The sequence below is a fragment of the Balaenoptera acutorostrata genome, chromosome 13 (assembly GCF_949987535.1).
Source record: "Balaenoptera acutorostrata chromosome 13, mBalAcu1.1, whole genome shotgun sequence".
Classification (NCBI taxonomy): domain Eukaryota; kingdom Metazoa; phylum Chordata; class Mammalia; order Artiodactyla; family Balaenopteridae; genus Balaenoptera; species Balaenoptera acutorostrata.
In genome coordinates, this window is record NC_080076.1 from 71,756,839 (window position 1) to 71,782,448 (window position 25,610).

Below are 25,610 nucleotides of genomic sequence, written 5' to 3' on the forward strand. Positions count from 1 at the left end.
AGCCAGCACACCTAGAGCCCGTGCTCTGCAACAAGAGAAGCCACCACAATGAGAAGCCCACACACTGCAACGAAGAGTAGCCCCCGCTAGTGGCAACTAGAGAAAGCCCGCGCACAGCAATGAAGACCCAACGCAGCCAAAAATAAAAACATAAAAATAAATAAATAAGTAAAATAATTTTGGGGCAACCCAGGATAAGTCAAAGATCTTAGCTAGTCTGAGATTTAGATGTAAGTCTTTATACTTTTTAGACAGCATGTGAAAATAAAAGAAAGTTTTGTGCCTTTAAATTGGCCTCCTGCCTGTTGATTGGGGACCATGTTCAGTGGAAACTGCTCTCAGCGCTGAAAGTCAAGCCTCTTGAGACCATGTGAGTCCCAGACCTTTCTTGGCAGGAGGCAGTGGTCTGCCAGCTGCTGTGCCCAGGGTGTGCCAGGCGGGCGGCAGGGGTGTCCCAAGATGAACCCCTGCCCAGAGAAGCTGTCAGGGGCTGACTGCAGCCTTGAGAACTTTATCAAGATGTCACCAGCCAAACTGGGAAGGCTGCCCTGCCTCCAGCTGCACCCTGTGATTCTGACTGACATGTCCTCAACTCCACTTGGGCATCAAGTGCTCACTTGGGGTGGCCCGCCTGTGACAAGGCACAAAGCAGTCTTTGCAGAGATAGTGAGAGGGGCCTGGAGAAAGGGCTGTCTCCTTTTCTGTAGCAGCCTGCCTCTCCTCCACTGGCTATAGACCCATGTCACAGTATGTCTCTGCTTCCTGCTCCCTAGGCTCGGTTTCCTCCACCGATGCCCACTGACAATCCCTGACACTGTTGGAATGAATGCCTCATTTTCTCAACCTTCTGGCCACAGCCCATACACCTGCTGTGCGCCCCTCCTGGCGGGGCCCTTGGCCACCTCTCCTGAGCTCAAACCTTGCTCCTTGCTGCCAAAAAGGCCCTCAGGCCCAGTATGTCTTGCCTTTTGACAATCCTTTAGCTCTCCAACAGACACCCAGAGCCGGGCTGGCAGGGCACGGAGGCAGCCCAGTTTATACATACTTGGCAATATCTCAGTTTATGATCAGGTATACCAGGGAAATTTGGGACAGGACTGAATAGTAACAGATTAGCCCCAATCTGACTGTGTCATTCCTCGGCATTTTTTTTTTGGCGGGGGGTGGGGCCACATCGCATGGCTTGTGGGATCCTGGTTCTATTATGTAGAAAATAAGCTACAAGGATATATCGTACAACATGGGGAATATATTTTATAATGACTATAAATGGAGTATAACCTTTAAAAATTGTGGGGCTTCCCTGGTGGCGCAGTGGTTGAGAATCTGCCTGCCAATGCAGGGGACACGGGTTCGAGCCCTGGTCTGGGAAGATCCCACATGCCGCGGAGCAACTAGGCCCGTGAGCCACAACTACTGAGCCTGCGCGTCTGGAGCCTGTGCTCCACAACAAGAGAGGCCGCGACAGTGAGAGGCCCGCGCACCGTGATGAAGAGTGGCCCCCGCTTGCCGCAACTAGAGAAAGCCCTCGCCCAGAAACGAAGACCCAACACAGCCAAAAATAAATAATAAAAATAAATAATAATAAATAAAAAAATTAAAAAAAAATTGTGAATCACTCTACTGTACACCTGTAACTTACATAATATTGTACATTCCCTATACTTCAATATAAAAAAAAAAGCAGGGACTTCCCTGGTGGTCCAGTGGTTAAGGCGTCACACCTCTACTGCAGGGAGCACGGGTTTGATCTCTGGTCGGGGAACTAAGATCCCACATGCTGCACGGTGTGGCCAAAAAAATTAAAAAATTTTTTTTAATTTTATAAAAGCAAAGCTTAAATAAATAAATAAATCAGTTTAAACATTACTCTTCCAATTGCACTCCTCTTTTTTTTTTTATTATTTTTGGCTGCGTTGGGTCTTTGTTGCTGTGCACAGGCTTTCTCTAGTTGCAGCGAGCGGGGGCTACTCTTCATTGCGGCGCACCGACTTCTTAGTGTGGTGGCTTCTCATTATAGTGGCTTCTCTTGTTGCAGAGCATGGGCTCTAGGCACGCAGGTTCAGTAGTTGTGGCTCGCGGGCTCTAGAGCACAGGCACAGCAGTTGTGGTGCATGGGCTTAGTTGTTCCGTGGCATGTGGGATCTTCCCAGACTAGGGATCGAACCCGTGTGCCCTGCATTGGCAGGCGGATTCTTAACCACTGTGCCACCAGGGAAGTCCCACACTCCTCTTTACCTTCATGTTTTATGGATTTTATGAATCAAGTAAATGTATTTTCTAAGTAGTTTTAAGCTCTTCCTTCCTCCACTCCTCCCTTCTTTCCTTCTTTCCTTCCTTCTTCCCTTCCTTCCTTCCTTCTTTTCCTTCCTTTTCTTAAGTATCATTGAATCTGGCCTATTCTTTTCTCCCCCCTCGGAATCACCCCACCTCTGTGACTGCCGGGTACTGAGAGGGCATCTTCACAGGCTCTTACTACCCACACCTTGGTGAATCCAAGAGCTGGGAGGCCTAGAATTCTTGATTTTGCTCTCCTCTTCGTTTCCATCCCTGGTGACCCACAGCCAGACCTCTGATTTGTAAGTCTGGGCTTACCTGTTTGGAAAATGGGTTGAATTATTGATGCCTCCCTCAACAGGGTGTTGAAATTTAATTACTGTTTGCAACATTGCTTAAGATGTCGAGATGAAAGGCAGTTTTAAAAGTCCATGTTATTGGCATTAGTAATAAGGCTGAGGAATTTGTGAGTTTGCAAGGTTGTCATAACTGGGAAAAGGGGGGGGGGGGAAAGGTTGATTTTATGTGGAAAAACCTTGCCCAAAAAACAGCCACAGATCCTGGTTGGTATAAATAGCAAGAACATCCTGTACCTCAAAGGACTTTGCAAATTTCACATTCTTCCCTGTCCCTAAAAAGAACCCACACTTCCAAAACTGAAAACAAGGAGTTACCTGGGGTTTTAAGGCAGGAAATTCAGGGGCCAATTTTTGGCTGAGACCGTTCTCAGTTCTCTTCACAATTTATAAGATGAGCGCAGTTAAAGAACAGGTTCCTCATTTTTACCCTCAATACTTTGCTTTTTCTTTTTGCATTCTGATCACATTTCTACCAACATAGCAGTTAACAAGGACTTTTAGAAACCTACTATTTTTGTGAACACTTTATAAGGGAGGTTAGGATAAAATAAAAGGTTAAAACTCAGTCCATGCCCTCAGAACATTTACTGTCAAGCCAGAAGATAAATAGGAGCAAGTGGCCTATATTTAGAATTTACTTCACGGTGCCCTGTTATTAATAATAACTGCCCCCTTTGGAGTGTCCCAAGCTCTTTGAAATGCATTGCTTCATTTGATCCACTGGCAGTGCTGGAATTACAAGCTCTGATTTGAGGGTGAGGAAGCTCAGACACAAGTGACTTTTCTAAGGCCATACAGCCTGCAAGTGATGGTTTTGGGACTTAAACTTAGTCCTGGGAATTGGAATGGTCTAAGGGAATCTAGTGGAAAGATCTAGTGTTCCTTCCACTGTAGTACTGCCACACCTGGAAGCTAATCAAAGGAAAGGCCTAGCCTTTTGCCCCAGCTTAAGCCAAAGACCAATGCCATGTGGCATCTAATCAAAGAGGAGCAGTGTAGAGGTTAAGGGTGTGGGTCTTGGACTCAGAGGCTCTGGTTTTGTTCCTGACTCTTACTTACTATGTGGCTTGGGGCAAATGACTTGTCTTTGCTGAGCCTGTTTCCTCATCTATTAAATGGAGATATAATAATAGTGTTTGTCTTCATTAAGTTCTCTTAAAAGAGATCATCTGTGGAGAGTGCTTGGCCCGGTGCTTGACATATCCAGTCTTTGCTAAAAGTTATCAGGTGAGACCATGTTAGGCAAATGAATGCTAAATGCACCTTTACCCCTGAAAGGAACCATCTTGGGCCAAGAACTCAAAGGAATTTTTAAAAAAAACCACCACTTCAGGACTTCCCTAGTGGTCCAGTAGTTAAGACTCCACACTTCTACTGCAGGGGGCACATATTCGAGCCTTGCTTGGGGAACTAGGATCCTGCGTGGCATGGCCAGAGAAAAACACCACTTTTATTTTGAGATAATTGTAGATTTACATGCAATTGTAAGAAATCGCCCCTATGCCCTTTACCAATTTTCCCCTTTATAACTATAGTACCATATCACAACCAGGAAATTGACATTGATATAATCCACCCACTTATTTGGATTTCACCAGTTTTACGTGTGTGTGTGTGTGTGTGTGTGTAGTTCTATGCAATGTTATCACATGTGTAGGTTTGTTTGACTACCACCACAGTCAAGTTACAGAAGAGTTTCATTTCAAGCATCCCTCAGGCAACCCTTTTATAGTCATAGCCTTCTCCCTTCGTCTTTGCTTCCCTAACCCCTGGCAACCACTAATGTATTCTCCATCTCTACCATTTTGTCACTGCAAGAATGTTATATACATAGAATCATCCTGTATGTAGCCTCTTAAGGTTTGCTTTTTTTGTTCAGCATGATTCCCTTGAGATCCCATGAAGTTGTTGCGGGTGTCAGCAGTTACTTCCTTTTTATTACTGAATAGTATTGCATAGTATGGAAGTGCCAAAATTTGTTTTACATTCAGACATTGAAAGACATTTGGTTTGATTCCAGTTTGGGGCTATTATGAATAAAGCGGCTATGGACAATCATGTACAGGTTTTTGTGTGAACATAAGTTTTCATTTCTCTGGAATAAATGCCCAAGAACACAACTGCTGGGTATTTGTAAGTGTATATTTAGTTTTGTAAGAAATTGCCGTACTGGACTTCCCTGGTGGCACAGTGGATAAGAATCTGCCTGCCAATGCAGGGGACGCGGGTTTGAGCCCTGGTCCGGGAAGATCCCACATGCCGCAGAGCAACTAAGCCTACGTGCCACAACTACTGAGCCTGCGCTCTATAGCCCGCAAGCCACAACTACTGAGCCCGCGTGCCACAACTACTGAAGGCTGTGCACCTAGAGCCTGTGCTCTGTAATAAGAGAAGCCACCGCAATGAGAAGCTGCGCACCGCATCGAAGAGTAGCCCCCCGCTCACCACAACTAGAGAAAGCCCACGCGCAGCAATGAAGACCCAATGCAGCCAAAAATAAAGAAAGAAAGAAAGGAGGAAAAGAAATTGCCATATTTTTTTCCAGAGTGACTCTACCATTTTACACTCCCACCTGCAATGTATAAGTGATCCAGTTTCTCTGCTTCCTCACCAGCCCCTGGTGTTATTATTATTTTTTATTTTAGCCATTCTGGTAGGTTTATTGTTATACCTTACTATGGTTTCAATTTGCATTTCCCTAATGACTAATGATGTTGAACATCTTTTCATGTGCTTATTTGCCATCTGTCTACTCTCTTCAGTGAAGCGTCTGTTCATGTCTTTAGCCCATTTTCTAATCGAGTTATTTGATTTTTACTGCTGAGTTTTGAGAGTTCTTTGTCAGATATGTAGTTTACAAATATTTTCTCCCAGTCTGTAGCTTGTCTTTTCGTATTCTTCGTAGGGCCTTTTGCAGAGCCTAAGGTTTTAGTTTTGATGTGGTCCAACTTATTAACTTCCTTTCATGAGTTATGCTTTTGATTTCAAGTCTAAAATATGTTTTGCCTAACCCTAGATCTCCTTTTTTCTTTTCTAAAAATTTTATGGTCTTATATGTTACATTTAAATCCTTGGGCTTCCCTGGTGGCGCAGTGGTTAAGAATCCGCCTGCCAATGCAGGGGACAAGGGTTCAAGCCCTGGTCCAGGAAGTTCCCACATGCCGCGGAGCAATGAAGCCCGTGCGCCACAACTACTGAACCTGCGCTCTAGAGCCCAAAAGCCACAACTACTGAGTCCTCGTGCCCCAACTACTGAAGCCCACGTGCCTAGAGCCTGTGCTCCGCAACAAGAGAAGCCACTGCAGTGAGAAGCCCACGCACCGCAACGAAGAGTAGCCCCCACTCACTGCAACTGGAGAAAGCACGCACGCAGCAAGGAAGACCCAATGCAGCCAAAAATAAATTAAATAAATAAATAAATAAATAAATAAATAAATCCTTGATCCATGTTGAGTTAATTTTTGTACATGGTGTGTTGTTTAGGTCAATGTTCATTTTTTTTTGCCTAAGGATGTCCAATTGCTCCAGCAACGTATGTTTAAAAGGCTATTTTTCTTCTACTGAATTGCTTTTATACCTTTGTCAAAAATCAGTTGGGCATATTTGTGTGGGTCTATTTCTAAGCCAAGAACCCAAAGCAATTTTGACTCAAATATTTACCACGCGGTATCAGTCAATACAAAGACTGAATGAAGACCAACATGTGAAGTATTTATCAAGCAATCTAATGATCTACGTAATTAAGTATGAAACTGTAAGAAATTGACTGTGAGTATCCTGATCATTCCAACATAGGCCCAGGGAAGTGGTCCAAAGCAGCAGGTTGTATTGAAACAGGCCCTGGGACTTCCCTGGTGGTCCAGTGGTTAAGACTCCAAGTTTCCAATGCTGAGGGTGCAGGTTCAATCCTTGGTTGGGGAAATAAGATTTCCATACGCTGTGCGGTGTGGGCCAAAAAGTTTTTTTAAAAAAGAAAAGAATCAGGCCCTGACTCTGGAACTATGATTCCATAATTTATCACCTGAAAGACATGGGGCAGGTAAGTGAGTTAACTAACCTCCTGGAGCCTTACCTTCTCCATGGTTCAACAGTGATAATATTACCTGCCTCACAGGATTAGTTTGTGGACCAGTGAGCTGGGGAACTGAAAATGGCCAACAACGAACTTGGTCCACAGTAGCTGTGGCAAGGACAGATCTGAGGGATAGTTTGGGAGTTTTACCCCATTTTCTCTCTCAGCCCCCTCCCAAGCAACCAAAGTAAACATCCACTGTAAGTGAAAAGTGTGTGTGATTTGTAAATGTGTTTTACAAAGGCAGCTTTGATGTCTCAAAGCTAGGGACTTCCTAGTCCCTCCCTTTAACCAAGCTACTGCTCTTAAACCCTTCTCTTACAGAAATTGCAGAGATGCTACAGGTCCACAGTATAGGTTGGGCATCTGTTCTCATGAGCATCAGAACTTAGGACTGGCATTCAAGGGTCTCCATTTCAACCACATCTGGTCACTGACACTGCAAATGAGGTTCATCATTTTCATTCTCTGGACATCAGCTTTTCCCTAGAAAGGGGATGAAACTTGGTCTTCACCTCCTAAGGTGGCTTAGGAGGACCAACAAATAACAAAATACAGAATACCTGGTGGATGTCCTCATACTTAACATGTGTTAAGCATTGTTGAGCAGGGGTTCTATACTATGGCTCAGGCCCAAATCCTGCCCTTCCTCCCCACCACCCCCCAGCCTCTTTTTGTATGGCCTGAGATTTAAGAATGGTTTTTACACTTCAAAGTGTTGGTAAAAGAAAGAAAGAAAGGGCAGAATATGCCACAGAGATGTATGTGGCTTGCAAAGCCTAAAATATTTACTATCTGCCCCTTTACAGATAAAGTTTGCTGGCCCCTGTGGTAGAGGATAAAATTGAGGCTCAAAGAAGGGGAGGATGTCATATACCTGAGGTCACACAACAAGGAAATGGTCAAGCTATCCATTCATTCATCCATCCAAAATATATAGATTGGACTTCCTTTATATGTAAGGATAAAAGGCTACAAAAGCATGGGATAGTTAGTGCAGTATTTCCCAAAGTGGGTTCTGAGGAGCCCAGATCCTGGGAGTTGCCCAGAGACATGTCCTCAGCTCAAACGAGTTCTGGAAACTGAAAAGTCCATAACCTCTTCTTGAAAGGTTACTATGTATAACAGCATATCAAGGTTCTGAGAAGTCCTACAGCAAAGAAAATAATCTGGTTACCTTTGTTGAACTCAGCATGTCTCAGATTTATTCAGTTGGGAAAATTTTGTTTTGTTCTGCTTATTTTGATGATAGCTACGTAATATCATTCCTCAGAAACATTTGGGAAATTCGGAAGTTATAGGCCAATCACTTGGGTTTGACAGCTGGCCTGGCCACTTTGCTGTAAGACCGTGAGCAAGTCACTCAGCCTCTTCCAGCCTCATTGGTGGAAAGCAAAGACTTATTTCCAGCTACATGTCTGATCCTCTGTTTCCTGCCTTAAGAGCCACATTTCCCACAGAGGTGTTTGTTGGCAATCTTTCACGCTGTTGGGCTAGGGGTACAGGATTATTTTTTCTCTCTGGTTGGATATAATTCTGTAATTTCCCTGAAAGACCAAGGCCCCCAGATCACATCAGCTGTCCTTTTATGCCATGTATGCCCTGATGAAGAAGGGTGGAGTGGGTCAGGTTCTAGAAGACTCAAACTTAAAAAGTCAAGAATGTAGGACTCGGGGAGACAGATGGCATACATCCGATAAAAGGATTTGTCAACATCCAGAGACTTGTTGGAACAGGGTTGATTATTTCCTAGAGGTGCTGATGAAGGAATTTGTAATATTAAAAGAATGCAACCATTATGGAATCTAGCCTGCCATCTATGATTAACACAGCATTAAATCATAGAATTTCGGCACAATTTTAATCTTAAAATGGTAAGCCTGCCACACAGAAAGATGCCCAAATAAACCTATACTTGCTCCAGTTGCTTGGTTTGGTGAATAGTCTCTCTTTTGCCTCTGGGTCTTTGCACGTGCTGTTCCCTCTCAAGAGTCATCTTTCTCTTGACTTTTGCCCTATTAACTCCAGCTTTCTTTCCAGTCTCTGTATCAATGTTACCTGGACCACTATAAGTGTGGGTGGGTTCTCTACATAACTGCTGCTGTAAATCCTGTATCTTCTCCATCAGAGCACTTATCTGCCTTCTGTTGACTTTGCCTTGTCAACTAGACTATAAGTCCCAGGAGGGAAGGGACCGATTTTGTCTTGCTCACTGTTGCATCTGCAGAGCTTGGCATTGTGCTGGACAAAGCGGGTACTCCACAAACATTGGTAACAAACCAAAAGACTGAGTGTGTATACTCTTTGGACTCCTTGGTTCTCAGACACATTGGAGAAACTGAGGCAGCTTGGTTCTCAGACACATTGGAGAAACTGTTGAGGTGTGGCAGGTCTGGGAATGGAACCGAGATCCTCTGACACCGGGTATAAGACTCTTTTTCATACTCCTAGACCACTTCTTAAATAACTTAATTCCTTTCCAGCAGAGCTTTTGCAGCCTTATTCTAGTCTTTCTTGTCATCACCTTAGAGGTTAAGACTGTTTCGGAGAATTATTTTATAACAAATGGGATCTTAGGGTAGAAGAAAATTTATCTAACTCTCAGGGGTAAGGAAAAACGTGTGTCTTTTGGACCTTGAATTTAAATGAGCCAGCAAATCCCTGCTAATTCTCTTCCCTTGCTGGGTCCTGTCTGCTTCATACTTAGCAAAGGAGAAACCCAGCCTGTGTCACCCATGATTTATGCCCTGCTGTTTGCTCTCTTCCCCTAGAACGTTAAACACCCTGAGCAGAGGGGGAAGAAGAGGTAATCTCAGGATGTCTGGCTGCCAGACGGGTGTTTGGGGCAGGCTCTCTGCTCTGGTGGGAAATGGGAGGAAGTTGAAATGTTAAGGAAAAAAAAAAAGAAAAAAGAAAAGACCGATGGGGCTTTTACATAAAAGGAACAAGGGAGTCTCTGTTTGCTTCAACCTTTGCGAAAACCATTGGCTTTTGAGCTGAAAGACCTGGGTGCTTGATTTACTTGTTTACAGAGTGCCTTTGGGCAAGACTTTCCTCTCTCTGGGTCTCAGTTTCCCCAGCTGGCAAGGGAGGGTCTGGATGGCTTGAGCTCCCCACAGACTCAGGGATCTGGAGGGTGCTGATGCGGCCGTGTTGCATGCAGAGAGGAGTGTAGGCAGCACAGTGGTTAACCATGTGGACCCCACTTCCCCCTCCCACTGGCTAGGGCTCTGGGCAAGTTCCTCACCTCTCAGAGCCTCATCTGCATGATGGGGTCGATTGCCTGGCCCTTCCTCATTGGGTTGCTGGGAACTAAAGCTCCTAGCAGTATTGTCATGGAACCAGCACTTAATAAGAGTCAGCTATTATTGGGACTGCTGTTCCTGAGATGGTCCCTAACCCTGGTCTTGGTGTCCCTCGACCTGAGTTCCCTGCTTGGAACCTGGTTAGTGGGGGCAGGGCATCCCTGGCAGCACTTGGAAACTCTGGGCAGAAGGGAGGAGGAGCTATTTTCAGTGGATTCTGGTTCTATTTGTGGCTGCGAGTTGGCCCAGGCTGCAGGGAAGCTTTGGGTAGAGCAAGCTGGGAACTGAGAGGGGTGTGTCGTCTTACATCAGAGATGGTAGAGAGAGGGGGAAGGGGGACGGAAAGGAGAAAGAGGGAATGTACCTCTCCTCTCCTATGGTTCTCACTCCCCGCCATCCCTTTCTATCCTCTCCTTGCCAATTTCATCTCCTCTGCCTTCCCTGGGGGAATTTAGAGGGGGTGACTGGCCTTTCAAGGTGGATTTAGTTAGCAACATGAAGCGATCCATCAATCTGGTTGACACAGTGTTCCAAAAAAACAGCACTGATTTTCTTAGGCTGAAGTGGGATTCATATCCCCAGCAGAACTGTGCAGTATTTATTAAAGCATGAGTGGTGTCTAAACCACCAAACATCTAAATCATTTATCAGAGTGTAGAGGAAGCACTCTCATTTCCCCACTGGACCCTGGGGTGGTACCTGTTGAACCCCTCGCCCCCAGCTTCTTAACCTCTCTGGGCCTCAGTTCCCTCATTTATGAAATCAATGCGGGGGGGGGGAGTGGGGAGGTCTTGGCAGGGAGACATATTTGGAGCTCTTGAGTCCTTTCCAGCTGCAATTCTGTGATTCTCTGATGCAATAGTCAAACAAGGTGAAGCTGAATCCTTTAATCAGAGCATGGTTGGTAGGACTGGCAGGCTCCAGAGAGAGGATGACATCCTGCTCTGTGATTTTCTGGATGAGAAAACTGAGGCCTGGAAGGTGGGGTCAGTTCAGGTAGTGGGTCAGTGGTTCAGCTGGGTCAGGAATCCAGGCCTCCTACCTCCTATTGCAGCAGGTCTTCCCCGACACGGGACTGCTGGGTGCCTCTCCCTGGGAGGAGGACAGGAAGCACATCTGTACACCGGCTAACTTATTTAATCACCACAATAATTCATTTTCCATATGAAGTCACCCACATAGCAAGGTTTGGTGGCAGGTCTGCCCGATTAAAAAACTCCATCACTATTCCAGTGTTTCCCAAAGACCTGTCATTTGAGTACTATCCTCATGAGTTTTTGACATAATCAGCTTTGTACTAATATTTACATCACATTTTTCTTTAAATCAATTCCTCACTTTACATAAATAAATGTAGTCTCATCCTAAGCAAAGATATCTGTGATACTGAGTTTGATCGGTTATATTTTTCCAAATATATATTAAACATAACTATTTAAATTAAAAAATCCATGTGCTGACTAAAAATGTCTTTGAGGTTGAGTAACTCCAATGAATATGGCAGTGGTTCTCAAACTTGTTGGTTTCTTTAAAATTATTGATAAATAATAATAAAGAAAGGGACTTCCCTGGTGGTCCAGTGGTTAAGACTTCGAGGTTCCACTGCAGGGGGTGCAGGTTCAATCCCTGGTCGGGGAACTAGGATCCCTGCAAGCCATGCTGCAAGGCCAATAAAATAAAATAAAATAAAATAAATAAAATTATTGAGGACCCTGAAGAGCTTTTGTTATGTAGGGTATGTCAATTGATATTTACCTTGTTAAGAATTAAAACTGACAAGATATTAAATTACTTATAATTTATTAAAAGATAACATGGTATAAAAATAATATTGTAAATCCATGACATGGTAATATAAATAACATATTTTTGTGGAAAACTACTCTATTTTCCAGAACAAAAAATTTAATGAGAAGAATGGCACTGGGGACTTCCCTGGTGGTGCAGTGGTTAAGAATCCGCCTGCCAGGACAGGAATAAAGACGCAGACATAGAGAATGGACTTCAGGACACGGGGAGGGGGAAGGGTAAGCTGAGACGAAGTGAGAGAGTGGCACTGACATATATACACTACCAAATGTAAAATAGATAGCTAGTGGGAAGCAGCCACATAGCACAGGGAGATCAGCTGGGTGCTTTGTGACCACCTAGAGGGGTGGGATAGGCAGGGTGGGAGGGAGACACAAGAGCGAGGGGATATGGGGATATATGTATACACAGAGCTGATTCACTTTGTTATACGGCAGCAACTAACACAACAATGTAAAGCAATTATACTCCAATAAAGATGTTAAAAAAAAAAAGAAGAATCCACCTGCCAATGCAGGAGACACGGGTTGGTTCGAGCCCTGGTCTGGGAAGATCCCACATGCCACGGAGCAACTAAGCCCATGCGCCACAACTACTGATGCCTGAGTGCCTAGAGCCTGTGCTCCACAACAAGAGATGCCACCACAATGAGAAGCCCATGCACTGCAACAGAGTAGACCCCACTCACGGCAACTAGAGAAAGCCCGCGCGCAGCAGCAAAGACCCAGCGCAGCCAAAAATAAATAAATAAATTTATAAAAAAAAGAAAGAAAAAACCAATGGCATTGTTTTACACATTTTCAGGTCTTATTAAAGTTTGACTTAATACAGGAATTCCGCATTCTCCTATCTGCTTCTGCATTCAATCTGTCAGTTTTTTTCGTTGAAATACATGAAGACAATCCAGCCTCATACAATTCATATGGTTGTGGATATTCTTTTTTTGATACTACACTAAAACTTGAGAAGAGGTAGTTTCTTAAAGTTTAGTTGCATAAATTCATTTGAATGAATCTTTTGTACTCAGTTACACTAAACTCCATTGGTTTATCTTGCACTTTGAATAGATCTTTTATTCATGCATGATTTGGTAACACCATGAATTGGTCATTTAGAAAATATTGGTTCATTGGGTTATGCGGCTCTTCCAAAAGTAGCCATGGTTTATTATACAGTATCAATATTTCACTTTTGTTAACATTACTACCCATCTAAGCAAATGAGGACACGCAAATAGTGATCTTATGTGCACAGAGAAATTCCTCCTACGTCCTACATGCTAGTTGAGGATTCCTTAGCCCAAGTTAAAAGGCAAATACGGTGATACTCTGTCTAAAAAGAGGTCAAAGTGATATGCCAAAAGTCTGCCTTCTCCCGTCGGATTCCTGGGGAGTTGTGGGATTGGCTGAGTGGATGTTAACAGCATATTGGCTGAATATCTTCCTCGAGCCAACTCATTGGGAGCTAGCCAGCCTATGGCTGGGCTGTCCTGGACTCAGGTACTAGCTTCCATCCAATCAGAGACCACCAACTATGGAACCCTATCCTTCACCCATTGCCTGAGCAGAGGCCTAGGTAGCAAAACGTGTGCCCCGAGGGGACTGAACTTGATGGGAACCTTATTTTACTGGGCAATAGGAGAAACAGGTGGGAAAACCTGTTCATCTGTTCTTTTGTACTTACTATTTAGTCTCTCATACTTTAAAGGCTATAATCATATAACAGTAAAAGGAAAGCTGGATAGCAAAATATAAATAAAGGTGCAGAGTTGAGGTGGGAGGGAAAGTCACCGTTAATATGTGGATTTGAAGGGCCAACAGCAGGCCACCACTGAGCTTCAGATTTAGCCCTGGGCTTTCTGGAAGCCAAGGTGAGAAGATACACAATCAGCTGCCTACCACTAATTGTCAGAAAGGAAGTGCACCTGTATCTGTGAGCAACGTAGGCAGAGAATATTGCCTGCTATATCAGTAAACAAAGGATGTTGCGGCCATCAAGCCATCAGCCACTGCAGTAGGCAGAGAATATTGCCTGCCATATCAGTAAACAAAGGATGTTGCAGCCATCAAGCCGTCAGCAACTGCAGTCACCTTCTTTACGGTGCTGCAGAGGATTCAGGGTGGAGAAAACAGGATACTGGCCCCAGGTCGTTAAGGTGCATATCAAAGGAATGATTTCAATGAGCCCAAACTCCTGCACCTTCCCATGCATAGTAAAGTGCTAAATTCATTAACTTGAGATGTCTGTTTTTTCTTTAATTAACGGTAATCTTTTGATGTTCTAACTACCTGGTTTTTGGTGCAAAAATTCCTATATATTCTGGCTCCTCCCTACCCTCTTTGGAACAGGCCCCAGAGGTATCAGAGAGGCTGAGAATAAAACATACTCTCAACTTTTAGGTTGTGCAATTTTTTTTCAACTGACAGAGTAGAGCAAAGCCTTTCCTAACTTTGAACTCTAATGTAGTTTCTTACTTGGGATTTTATTTCAGGCAACGATCCCATAGAGTTGGCAGTACAGCCTGGTGGGTGAGAGCATAGCTTTTGTTGTCAGTTGGGTTTGGGTTTGACATATATATATATATTTTAATAAATTTATTTATTTTATTATTTTATTTTTTGGATGCGTTGGGTCATTGTTGCTGCATGCGGGCTTTTCTCTGGTTGCAGCGAGCCGGGGGCTACTCTTCGTTGCAGTGCACGGGCTTCTCATTGCGGTGGCTTCTCTTGTTGCGGAGCACAGGCTCTAGGGCGTGGGCTTCAGTAGTTGTGGTACACGGGCTTAGTTGCTCTGAGGCATGTGGGATCTTCCTGGACCAGGGATCCAACCCATGTCCCCTGCATTGGCAGGTGGATTCTTAACAACTGCGCCACCAGGGAAGCCCCTGGGTTTGATTTTTAAAAAACTTTTAGTGCAGCTTATCCTGGGCTGCAGTTTCTTCATCTGTAAAATGGTGATAATAACAGTATCTACTTATTCAAGCTGTGAAGATTCAATTAGATGAGTTGTATAAATATTAGCTATTAGTTAATCAAGAAATTTCCCACTGCTTGTCATGAGCAGTTCTAGGTGCTGGGGGTAAAGTGATGAACCAAACAAAGAAGATCTTTATCTTCAAGTAGCTTTTACTTCAGAATGGGATAAAAAGACAACAAACACGAAAAACAGGTAAATAATTGCACAGAGTGCTGTGGAAAAAACAATACAACAAATGCAAGGATAGATTTCATTTGACTGGTTCTCGCAGCCATTTTCCAGAAAAGTCAAAGGTATAACGTTAAAACGTAACTCTGAGGAGGTGAATCTGTTACGGCCTGAGGTTAATTCAGTCCTGGTGTGTAGAATTCTTCTACAGGCTATTGTGTGTGGGTTACAAGTTTTTTTTTTGCTTGTTTGAAAACTCACTCCTTCCAGCTGTGCTTTGGTGCAAGCAGTCTGAAATTGTATTGAGTAGAACCTTGAGCACACTATACTTACTTGCATTACATTAAATTAGTTTTATCCTCAGCACAATTACAGGTGAAAGATACAACTATTGTTCTAGCGTTGTCTTGCCCAGGGCTATAGAGCTAGGAAAAGATGCCTCCCAAAAGTCTGTGGGACCACCTTTGGTTTTCTTCTGCGCCCATTACCCACCCGTTTCTCTCTCCTTCTCCAGCTGCGCTTCCCAGCCAACCCCTCGCTCGCCCCGGGCGCTCGGCTCATCAGCAACCCCGCTCACCCCGGGGGCGTGGTAATCGGCCCAGACCACGCCCCCTCCCCCGCGACGGCCCGCCCTCTTTTCCCCTGACCGCGGGCCGAGAGCCCGAGCGTGCGCGCGCCCCCGCTCGCGGCCCGGCTGTGTCTCGGGAGCGTGCTCTGTGTGGCCGCCGCCGCCATGTTGTTGTGGTTGTGAGAAAGCGGCGGCAGCGGCGGTGGCGGAGGAGCAGCCGGTCGAGACGCTCCAGCGGCCCAGGCCCTGTCCCCCGCCGGCCCTGGCTGGGAGCCTTGTGGGGTGGCGGAGGAGGCCGTGCCGTGACGGGCCTCGCCATGTCCTGCCGCCCGGTAAGGAAGGCCCCCCCCCCCGCCCCGTCTCCTCTGGGGGTGAGGAGGAGCTGGAGGAGGGGCGGGCCTCGGCCCGGGCGCGGCGGCTGTCACCCTCTGAGGAGGCGGCGGCGGCCCGCGGGGGGCTGGGGACGGCGTGCGTGGCCCGGGGAGGGTGACCCGGGCGGCGGCCGCGGCCGCCAGAGGGAGGCGCGGGGAGCGGGAGCTCAGCGGCCCGGCGCGGCCCGGACCCTCGGCGCGGAGGAGGCGGGGTCCATCCCGGGCGGCCTTCCCGAACTTGGTGGGGAAGGGCCCACGGGGCTAGGGGTGTGAGGCGCTACCTCGCAGAGTCCGGGGAAATGTCCGCGTACCCCCGGGAGGTGAGTGTGCGCCCCTCGCCCCGACCGGGTCTGTGGGAGTCCTCCATGGCGAGAGGCCGGAGGTCGGGGGCCACGGCGCCCCCGGGGCGAGCGGAGCGGGCCCGGGACTTGTGGGAAGGAGAAGTGGCCGCCTTACTGTGCAGCAGGGCATCACCCTGACCTGGTAGTGCTTGGGTGGGAAGGATGGTTCGGAGGCGGTTGAGAGAGCTCAGCAACACTGGTCAAAGAGCTCCACGAAAGATTGCAGAGTAATTTCTCAGATGAAAATCGTGCCACTAAATGTATTGAATCCTGCTGCTTAGGACCCCTAAGATAATATTGTTGGTTGTACTTTGGGCTGGAAAACTTCCTTCAAAATAGTGGGGTAACTTTTATGGCCGTTTTAATAAATTCCTCGGGGGTCTGATAGTCTCACCTGTGAGTTTTGCACATTAGCTACTGTTGGGTAATGATGGTCAGGTCTCCAGACTGAGGCCTAAATTCTTAACCGTTTTAGTATCTTGACATACACTTTGTTATCTGACAGTATCTATTTTTTCACGACGGGGGAAAAAAAGTTGGCATGCTCTTCCAGTTGAGCTTCACCTTCGTTTCTCATAATGTCGACAACAATGCCGTCGAGGCCTGGGTTGAATTAGATGAGATGATTTTTTTTTAATGTAAAGTAGTCGTGACTTGTACATGAAGAGGTGTTGGGGACCTTCCCCTTTCAGATCCAAGGCTGTTTCAGTAGGGCAAGAGACAAGACGCGTGTTGTTTTTTGCTCAGAGACCAACTAAGGTAAGGTGTGTTGGTGGCAAGCAGAAAGTCTTCTTTTCCAAGGCCTGTGACTTGGGTGGGTAGAAGAGCTTAGAGAATGACACTGTTTTGAGTAAACCCAGTACAGTATGTGACATTTAACTAAGTTTGGAGGGTTCTAGAATTTTAGATTGGCTCCCTATAAAGGCTTCTTTCAGCTCTAATTACTTTCCTCATTTTCAGGTGACCCTGAGCTGTTCGAGTGACCAGCACACTGGTGCAGCCCCACTTGTAGTTAGTTAATGGCAAGCCATAGGAGAACCAAGGTTTTCCCAGCTTGTAGGCCAGGTTTTTTTAGTTCAGTCCTTACCTAATTAAATACCAGTTGTCGGAAATAATATGGACTGCCTGAAATGCTGATTCCTGGACATCACGCGGGACCTGGTGAATTAAAATCTCTGAGGGTGGGGCCTAGGAATCCATCCTTACAAAACTCCCTGAATGATTCTGGTCAGCCAGGTTTGTGAACTTCTGCTTTAGATCACTTTTGGTATTCCAAAAGATTTCCACTAATTATGACTCCTGAGAGTGTTTTTAATTGTTTATACAATTTCAGAGGTATGGAGGAGGGGGAAGCCTGAGAGACAAAACTGAAAATTGAGCATCTCTTAAAATATAATGGATTTATGTAGGGGAAACAGATTTGTTGCCAAAAATTATTTGTGCAGGTTCTGAGGAACACACTTGATAAAATTAGAGGCTGCTTGACTGGAGGTATATCCAGAGATACAATGAGGAATCCAGAGGAAAGAAGCAGAGAGGGAGAGGCAGTAAGTCTGCTTCTGGCCCACAAAGAGCTCCACTGAAGGTGCTTCCCAGCATCATGATTGCTCCTACACCATCTGATTCAGTTTCTAGTAATGTGTGGGTAGGGCAGGTGAATTAGCAGTCATTTGAGACAAGGGTTGTGAACCAGGAAGGTTTACTGTGGATTGTGAAAAGTTCTTGAAATATGCCTGAGGCCCTGAGGACTGGTAAAGTCAGTTTTAAAATCTGTTGCAGTTTTGGTTAACACCTTCTGTGGTAAAGTGGAGTGCTGAGTTACCAAAGGAAGTAGTCATATTGCAGAGGGGGTGTGGTGAGGTTTGTTATAAGTTTGGAAGAGTTGGAAGAAAATGTTACAGTTGTATAGAGCAGTGAAGGAGTTTGCTAAATATCCTGTTAAATCATAGTGTAGTATTGTTAGAGAAGTACACCTAGTTGTCCACTACAAGAGCCAGAGGCCATGTTTGTTTTGTTCCTTGGTGTCTACAGTAGCTAGCATAGTTCCCAGCCTATGCTGTGCTCTCAGATATTTGTCGAGTAAATGAATAGTATTGAGATGGAAAAAAGAACAGTTTTGGTGGTTAATAACAACGTTTGTTATTAAAAGTTACTTGATCATTTGCATTGGATTAAAGAGTCAGTTTTTTAGTCCTTGTGGTTTGGAACTTTGAGATCCCATCAAGAGATTCTGTTTTCTGAAGACTGCCATTGCACACTATCCTGTCCTCTAGTTTTTGGGTCTTAATGTGCCTTAATTTTTGTGTGTGTGTGTGTATGTGTTTCTTAATTTTTTTAGGTATTAGTGTTTTTTTTTTTTTTTTAAGCACATTTTGTTAGATGCAGAGATATTTAGAATAATGGGAAGCTGTAGATTGGCAGAGATTGTGTCATTAATTTGACTCTGTGACTGCTGTTAGGAATGTCACTTCTCTGGACCTCAGTTTTCTTATCAATCTACAATTAAAGGCCTGTACTTGTTGACCTCAAGTAGTTTCTCCAGCCTGAATTTGGAAATCTTTAATAATTTCTAATTGTTACTTTGTATTAATCTCATATAGATGAACCTTTTAATTAAAAAAAAAAACAACTGAAAAAAGAACATTCTGTTTTGAATTCTGCTTTTGACTTATGGATTTTAGACATCGTCCAAAAGTGCTCTGGAAATTGAGCGCATGTTGCAAGTATTATGCAGAAACAACATGCTTATGCTGTTGTAATTAACTTAGTGTTGAAATCAAAATGGATTTCACATAGGGAACTTAATAATTTAGTGTGAAGCCACAAGATTAAGAATGGTTCGGGGGAAGTTTGTGTAATTTATGTGGTCAGTTGTTTCTTACAGACCACCCAATTTTGTAATTTTCTGTGGTGAATTTATATGTAATTTTATAATCAGTGAAACTTAAGACAAAGCACGAGGTTAAATACATATCCAGTTGAACTAGGATTCCCAGTAATTTTAGAGGCTACCAAAATTGTTAATATTCATTGTTATTTTTAATTTTAATTTCATGCTTTTATCTTCACTTTTGTGCCTAGAACCTTAACATACCTTTTAAATTCATATTTGTATCAGACATTCAAAGTGAAAACTATTGTAACATGGCATTGGATGACCAGTAAGTCCTGGGTTCAAGCCTGGGTTGTGCTTCTCATTAGCTGTATTGTTTCTGGCAAACCACATAACCCTTCTGAGCTTCAGTTCCCTCATTAGTAAAAGGAAGAAGAGCAACTTCTCTATTTATATCAGCCTGTCAGTGAGGATCAAATGGAGTGGTGTATATGAAAAGCAATCTAAAAATGTAAGGGGATGATAATGGAGTCCTATTGTGTTAGAATCCTATTTTCCTGGAAGAGTTGGCTTGTGGAGCAGTGGTAAAATCTGGTATCTGCTGTCAAGTGCAGAATTTACTAATATCACTGGTAAAGCAACAACAAAATGTCTGTACTCTGCCTGGAGAAACCTTTTAGCAAGCACTTGTACCAGTCTGCCAATAGGAATGGTCACAGTGTTTCGAGAAACTTCAGAGGGATCTGGGGGTCTTACATTTGTGCCCAGGTTTGCACTTGGAGTAGACATTTTGTTATGTTAGAACGGTGGTGGAAAGTGGAAGGGTCAAGGAGTTTAGTACATTCCATGTAAAGTTTTAGGGCTGTGTTTTCTAAATGGCAGCTGGCAACGTCATAGGGTAATGAAATCAATGTGATTTCTAAAAAATAGAAAATATCAGCACATCAAAAATGGTAAAAATAATTATTGATTTGGGAAACTTTTGTTGTTTTATACGTTTATATGTGTGTATTGAGTTGCAACATAAAATGTATTTTTTCTTTCTTTCTTTTTTTTGCTGCACCACGTGTCTTGCGGGATTTTGCTTCCCCGACCAGGAATCAAACCTGTGCTCCCTGCAGTGGAAGCATGGGGCCCTAACCACTGTACTGCCAGGGAATTCCCTTGTTTGGACTTTTAAAATACATGTGCTATTGTTTTCTTAGGCTAAATTCCTAAAAGTGGGCTTACCTGGCAAAGGGTTTTTTTTTGTTTTTTTAAAAATTTATTTATTTTTGGCTGCGTTGGGTCTTCGTTGCTGCACCCGGGCTTCCTCTAGTTGGGGTGAGCGGGGTCTACTCTTCATTGCGGTGCACGGGCTTCTCACTGCAGTGGCTTCTCGTTGTGGAGCACAGGCTCTAGGCGCACAGGCTTCAGTAGTTGTGGCACGCGGGCTCAGTAGTTGTGGCGTACAGGCTGTAGAGCGCAGGCTCAGTAGTTGTGGCGCACGGGCTTAGTTGCTCTGCGGCATGTGGGATCTTCCTGGACCAGGGCTTGAACCCGTGTCTCCTGCATTGGCAGGCGGATTCTTAACCATTGAGCCACCAGGGAAGCCCCGGGTTCTACTTTTTAAATTTGAATATACTCAGGGCGCCCTCTACATAGGATGCTATTTTAAAGTCTCAGCAACAGAATATCAGTGTCCAATTCCATGTATTCTTTTTTCTTTTTCTTTTTTTTTTTAATTGGGGTAAAATTGCTTTACAATATTGGGTTAGTTTCTGCTGTACAATAAAGTGAATCAGCTATATGTATGCATATATCCCCTTTCACTTGGACCTCCCTTCCAGCCCCCTATCCCACCCATCTAGGTTGACACAGAGCACCGAGCTGAGCTCCCTGTGCAATTCCATATATTCTTGCTAGTGATTTACTACCTTTTAGCTTGTTGGTGGGAGTTTAAAATAGTTTGGGAATAGTTTTCCTTTGTTCTTTTTTCAGCATCAGATCTTAGCCTCTACCGCTTAACTGTGGAAGGGGCAGGTAAAAATGAAAGTGCAGTGATAGGGACTACTTTAGACCAGTGGTCTCTAAACTTTTTGATTGCTCATCCCAACAGTAAAAAATTTTGAGCATTAATGTTCAGTCCTTAAGTATTTAATTTACAAATAATATGTATAGTAATTGGTTATTGTGTACTTTATAAAATATAAACAAAAAATTAACAAGGATGAGAATTAAAAATACCTTATAAAATATAAACAAAAATATTAATAACAAGGATGAGAATTAAAAATAAAGTTCAAATGTTTTTCTTCTTTACCACAGTGGAGCATCTTGGGTATTCCTTGAAGTGCACTGTACTCTACTTTGGACATAACTGCTTTCGACGCTTAAGATTTAATGTTGGGCTTTTATGGTTGACTGTTTTTGGGGCTTTCCATTAATTGTGCAGATGGTCCAGCCTAGTTGGATTATGATAGTCTTTAAAGTGTCCCATGCTGTTCAGAGTCACATCTGCAATAAGCGCAAACATAAACCTTGCTCATAAAGCATCAGTTTGATACCTTTTGTCATTGTTGACATGGCTGAATTTGAAAAGGGCAAATCATAGGATAGGAAACAGTCTAATTAGTTTATTTCTCTTAGATATGAAGAACTGATATTGTGTAGAGTATATTTTTAAAAGTCTGTGCTTTATGGAAAGCAGTTTGGTTGTAACATTTTTGTTTTCTAAGAGCTTAGGTCTTGGAGACTGAAAAAATTGCTCCGTACTTGCTTTCCTTTGCTTGCAAAATACCACAATTAACCTTTCACTCTTAACTCCATTTGGAAGAGCCTGAGTCAATAACTTTTAAAAAATGCTTTCTTGGGCTGAAACTTTCCCTGATGAATCTTAGATTAAAAGGTAACTTTTTTCCTTAGGTTTGAATAAGTTACTTTTGATTTGCCCCTTTCCTCCCCCCTGTAAGTTATGAAATCAGGAAATGGTGTTTTTTTCACTACAAAAATGAGTCTCCCTCTTACTTCCCATCATGGGGAATTTAATTTCAGTTATTTTACATGGGTCGATATCAGAGAAAGATAATATTGAAATCTTAGAGATTGTGAAAAGAGCAACCTGGGTGATTATTTTTTGCTAGTTAAAAGAAATTTTTTTTGGCCAGTTAAAAGATAATTTATATTGAAGGGGATTGCTATATACAGTATTTTAGGAAAAGGGCCAGGTATCCCTTTTTACCTTAGGTGGCATGATTTATAAGGTGCTGTCACATACATTTTCTTAGATCCTCATAAGGATTTGAAAGCATCGTTTAATCAGGGATGTTGTGACTCCTTTGAGGCCACATGCCTAGTGTTTGACATCATATTTAAAGAGGTAGACTGTAATCCCTGCAGAAGTAGGTACTGATGGCTATTCTCCTTCACTCCTCAGCACTTAATATACTGCCTGATACAAAGTAAGCTATCAATATTTATGGACTGTTTGAACTTGTACATATGTATTTACATGTGTAAATAAGTTATAGCATTGTAAAACCAATACTTCATTTTCTGTAGTTAGATTTTTCGTTCATCTGATGTGCACAGAAAACGTTTTTGTGGGAGAGGTCATTAATTTTACATCAGCCTTTCAGATATCCTCTTACTTTCTCTTAAGGATAGATTCATGGTGACAAAAAAATTAGTCTTTTTTTAATTTTATTTTTAATTTTATTTATTTTTGGCTGCGTTGCTGCACGCAGGCTTTCTCTAGTTGCGGCGAGCAGGGGCTACTCTTCCTTGCGGTGCGCGGGCTTCTCATTGCGGTGGCTCCTCTTGTTGCGGAGCACTGGCTCTAGGCGCACGGGCTTCAGTAGTTGTGGCTCGCGGGCTCTAGAGCACAAACTAAGTAGTTGTGGCGCACGGGCTTAGTTGCTCCGTGGCATGTGGGATCTTCCCAGGCCAGGGCTGGAACCCGTGTCCTCTGCATTGGCAGGAAGATTCTTAACCACTGCACCACCAGGGAAGCCCAAAAAATTAGTCTTGATGTAATTCTTTTCACCGTGTGTGTCCCTCCTACTGGCAAGACTGTGTGTGTATATATGTTTGTGTATATTTATTTATATAGTAGTTTGCTATTTAAAAAGGAAACATACTCATTAGTTAGTCTTTGGGTATATAGTGGTTCTTGAAACATGGACTTCATGGTTTGCCCTAGGGTGAATGAAAAGGAGCAAGTATGATTTCTCTCACTTGTCTTATTCTCTCCAGTTCCCTGTACACGTGGCTTTGGTTTACTCTGAAAACACTGAAAAAAAAAGTTAGTTTTCTGAAGAAGCTAGTATTTTATTTCCTCTTTGATCTGCTGAACTTAAAATCATGTTTAGTAAGTGAACTAATATACTTTTATACATAAGAGAGACCCTGTAAAGACAAGAATGGAAATATTAACAGTGATTAATTTCTGACTGGGATAGTGACCATTTTCTGCTTCATATTCTTCTGTAGTTTCCCAATTTTCTGTAATGAACATGTATTACTCTTATAATTAGGAAAAAGCTGCTATTTTAAAGTATATTTTAATATCCTTTGTTTTCTTTTTTTTGGCTGTGTTGGGTCTTCATTGCTGCGCTCAGGCTTTCTCTAGTTGTGGCGAGAGGGGGCTACTCTTCATTGCAGTGCGTGGGCTTCTCATTGTGCTGGCTTCTCTTGTTGCGGAGCACGGTCGCTAGAGTGCACGGGCTTCAGTAGTTGTGGCTCATGGGCTCTAGAGCTCAGGCTCAGTAGTTGTTGTGCACAGGCATAGTTGCTCTGTGGCATGTGGGATCTTCCCAGACCAGGGATCGAACCTGTGTCCCCTGCATTGGTAGGTGGATTCTTAACCACTGCACTACCAGGGAAGTCCCTGTCCTAGTTTTCATTGGCTGGCTTATGAAGGTTTAAGTCATAGTCACCATTGAGAAAGTGGGTTGTGGTCTTCCCTGGTGGTCCAGTGGTTAAGATTCCGCACTTCCACTGCAGGGGGTGCGGGTTCGCTCCCTGGTTGGGGAAGTTCTGCATGCTGTGGGGTGTGCCCCCCCCCCAAAAAAAATAGAGGAAGAAAGTGGTTCCTTAACTGACTCCAGTTCCTAAGCAGAGTGGCAGCTGTAGGAAGTGGTGTGGGAAAATGGGGCAGGCAAGCTGATTTGAACTTTCTTATTGTGATTTCCACTATGACTGAGATAGTGTGGGCTTTGGTCACAGTTAAACACAAGACCTCCATCTAATTTTTCTCTTCCTAATGAGCTGTTTGAGAATTATGAAACCTTAAAAAGAAAAATCAGATTCTATGAACTGTAAACACAGGACTTGGCCTGAATTCCCAGTTTGCTTGCTGACATGCCATGTGGACTTGCCATGTGGAGCAAGAACTGTAGCTGTGTATGTTGTGTGTTTGTGTGTGTGTGTTTAAAAATATCAAGTGGATGGAGAACAGTAGGAGGTTCCTTAAAAAACTAAAAATAGAACTACCATACAACCCAGCAATCCCACTACTGGGCATATACCCTGAGAAGACCATAATTCAAAAAGAGTCATGTACCACAGTGTTCATTGCAGCTGTATTTACAATAGCCAGGACATGGAAGCAACCTAAATGTCCAACAATAGATGAATGGGTAAAGAAGATGTGGCACATATATACAATGGAATATTACTCAGCCATAAAAAGAAATGAAATTGAATTATTTGTAGTGAGGTGGATGGACCTAGAGTCTGTCATACAGAGTGAAGTAAGTCAGAAAGAGAAAAACAAATACCATATGCTAACACATATATATGGAATCTAAAAAAAAAAAAAAAGGTTATGAAGAACCTAGGGGCAGGACAGGAGTAAAGACGCAGACGTAGAGAATGGACTTGAGGACACGGGGAGGGGGGAGGGTAAGCCGGGACGAAGTGAGAGAGTGGCAGGACATATATACACTACCAAATGTAAAATAGATAGCCAGTGGGCAGCAGCCGCATAGCACAGGGAGATCAGCTCGGTGCTTTGTGACCACCTAGAGGGTGGGATAGGGAGGGTGGGAGGGAGGGAGACGCAAGAGGGAAGAGATATGGGGATATATGTATATGTATAGCTGATTCACTTTGTTATAAAGCAGAAACTAACACACCATTGTAAAGCAATTATACTCCAACAAAGATGTTAAAAAAAAAAATCAAGTGGGACTATAGCAACTCAGATGTGATACTGATTTTTACATGTAATTTGAACTGGAATATACTTAGATAAATGACTTATTTTGACAGTAGAGTCTCATTGGGGTTTTGGTGTTAATGTACAGCTGGGAGTTGAGCCACTGTAAGTTTATTTACTCATTCATCTGTTGATATTTTAGGAAGGTCTATGTAATACATCCTTTAACGTTTAAGTGATAGAGTTTAGGTAGAGCCTGTCAGCTTTTGCTGTTTATTGCATATTATAGTGACTTAAATGCTTGTGTAAATAGATGATATATGATTCAGAATGTTAGATTTCCGGGGTAGGACTTTTTTTAACTATCTGCCCTTTATTATTTTAAAGAATAA

At 43.5% G+C, this 25,610-nt stretch overlaps 1 protein-coding gene across 19 annotated transcripts in view; it reads left to right on the forward strand.

Moving 5' to 3' along the window:
- Positions 1 to 15,644: 15,644 nt before the first annotated feature.
- Positions 15,645 to 25,610, forward strand: part of MTMR3 (myotubularin related protein 3) — a 147,114-nt gene continuing 137,148 nt past the window's right edge. For 12 of the 19 annotated variants that reach the window (XR_009005110.1, XM_057527175.1, XM_057527177.1 and 9 more), the window contains exon 1: positions 15,646 to 15,866. The gene's annotated coding sequence lies outside the window, so the exon portion shown is untranslated. Of the gene's footprint in view, positions 15,867 to 25,610 lie in introns of all 19 variants that reach the window. The other 7 variants (XM_057527170.1, XM_057527174.1, XM_057527161.1 and 4 more) reach the window with 2 other exon arrangements.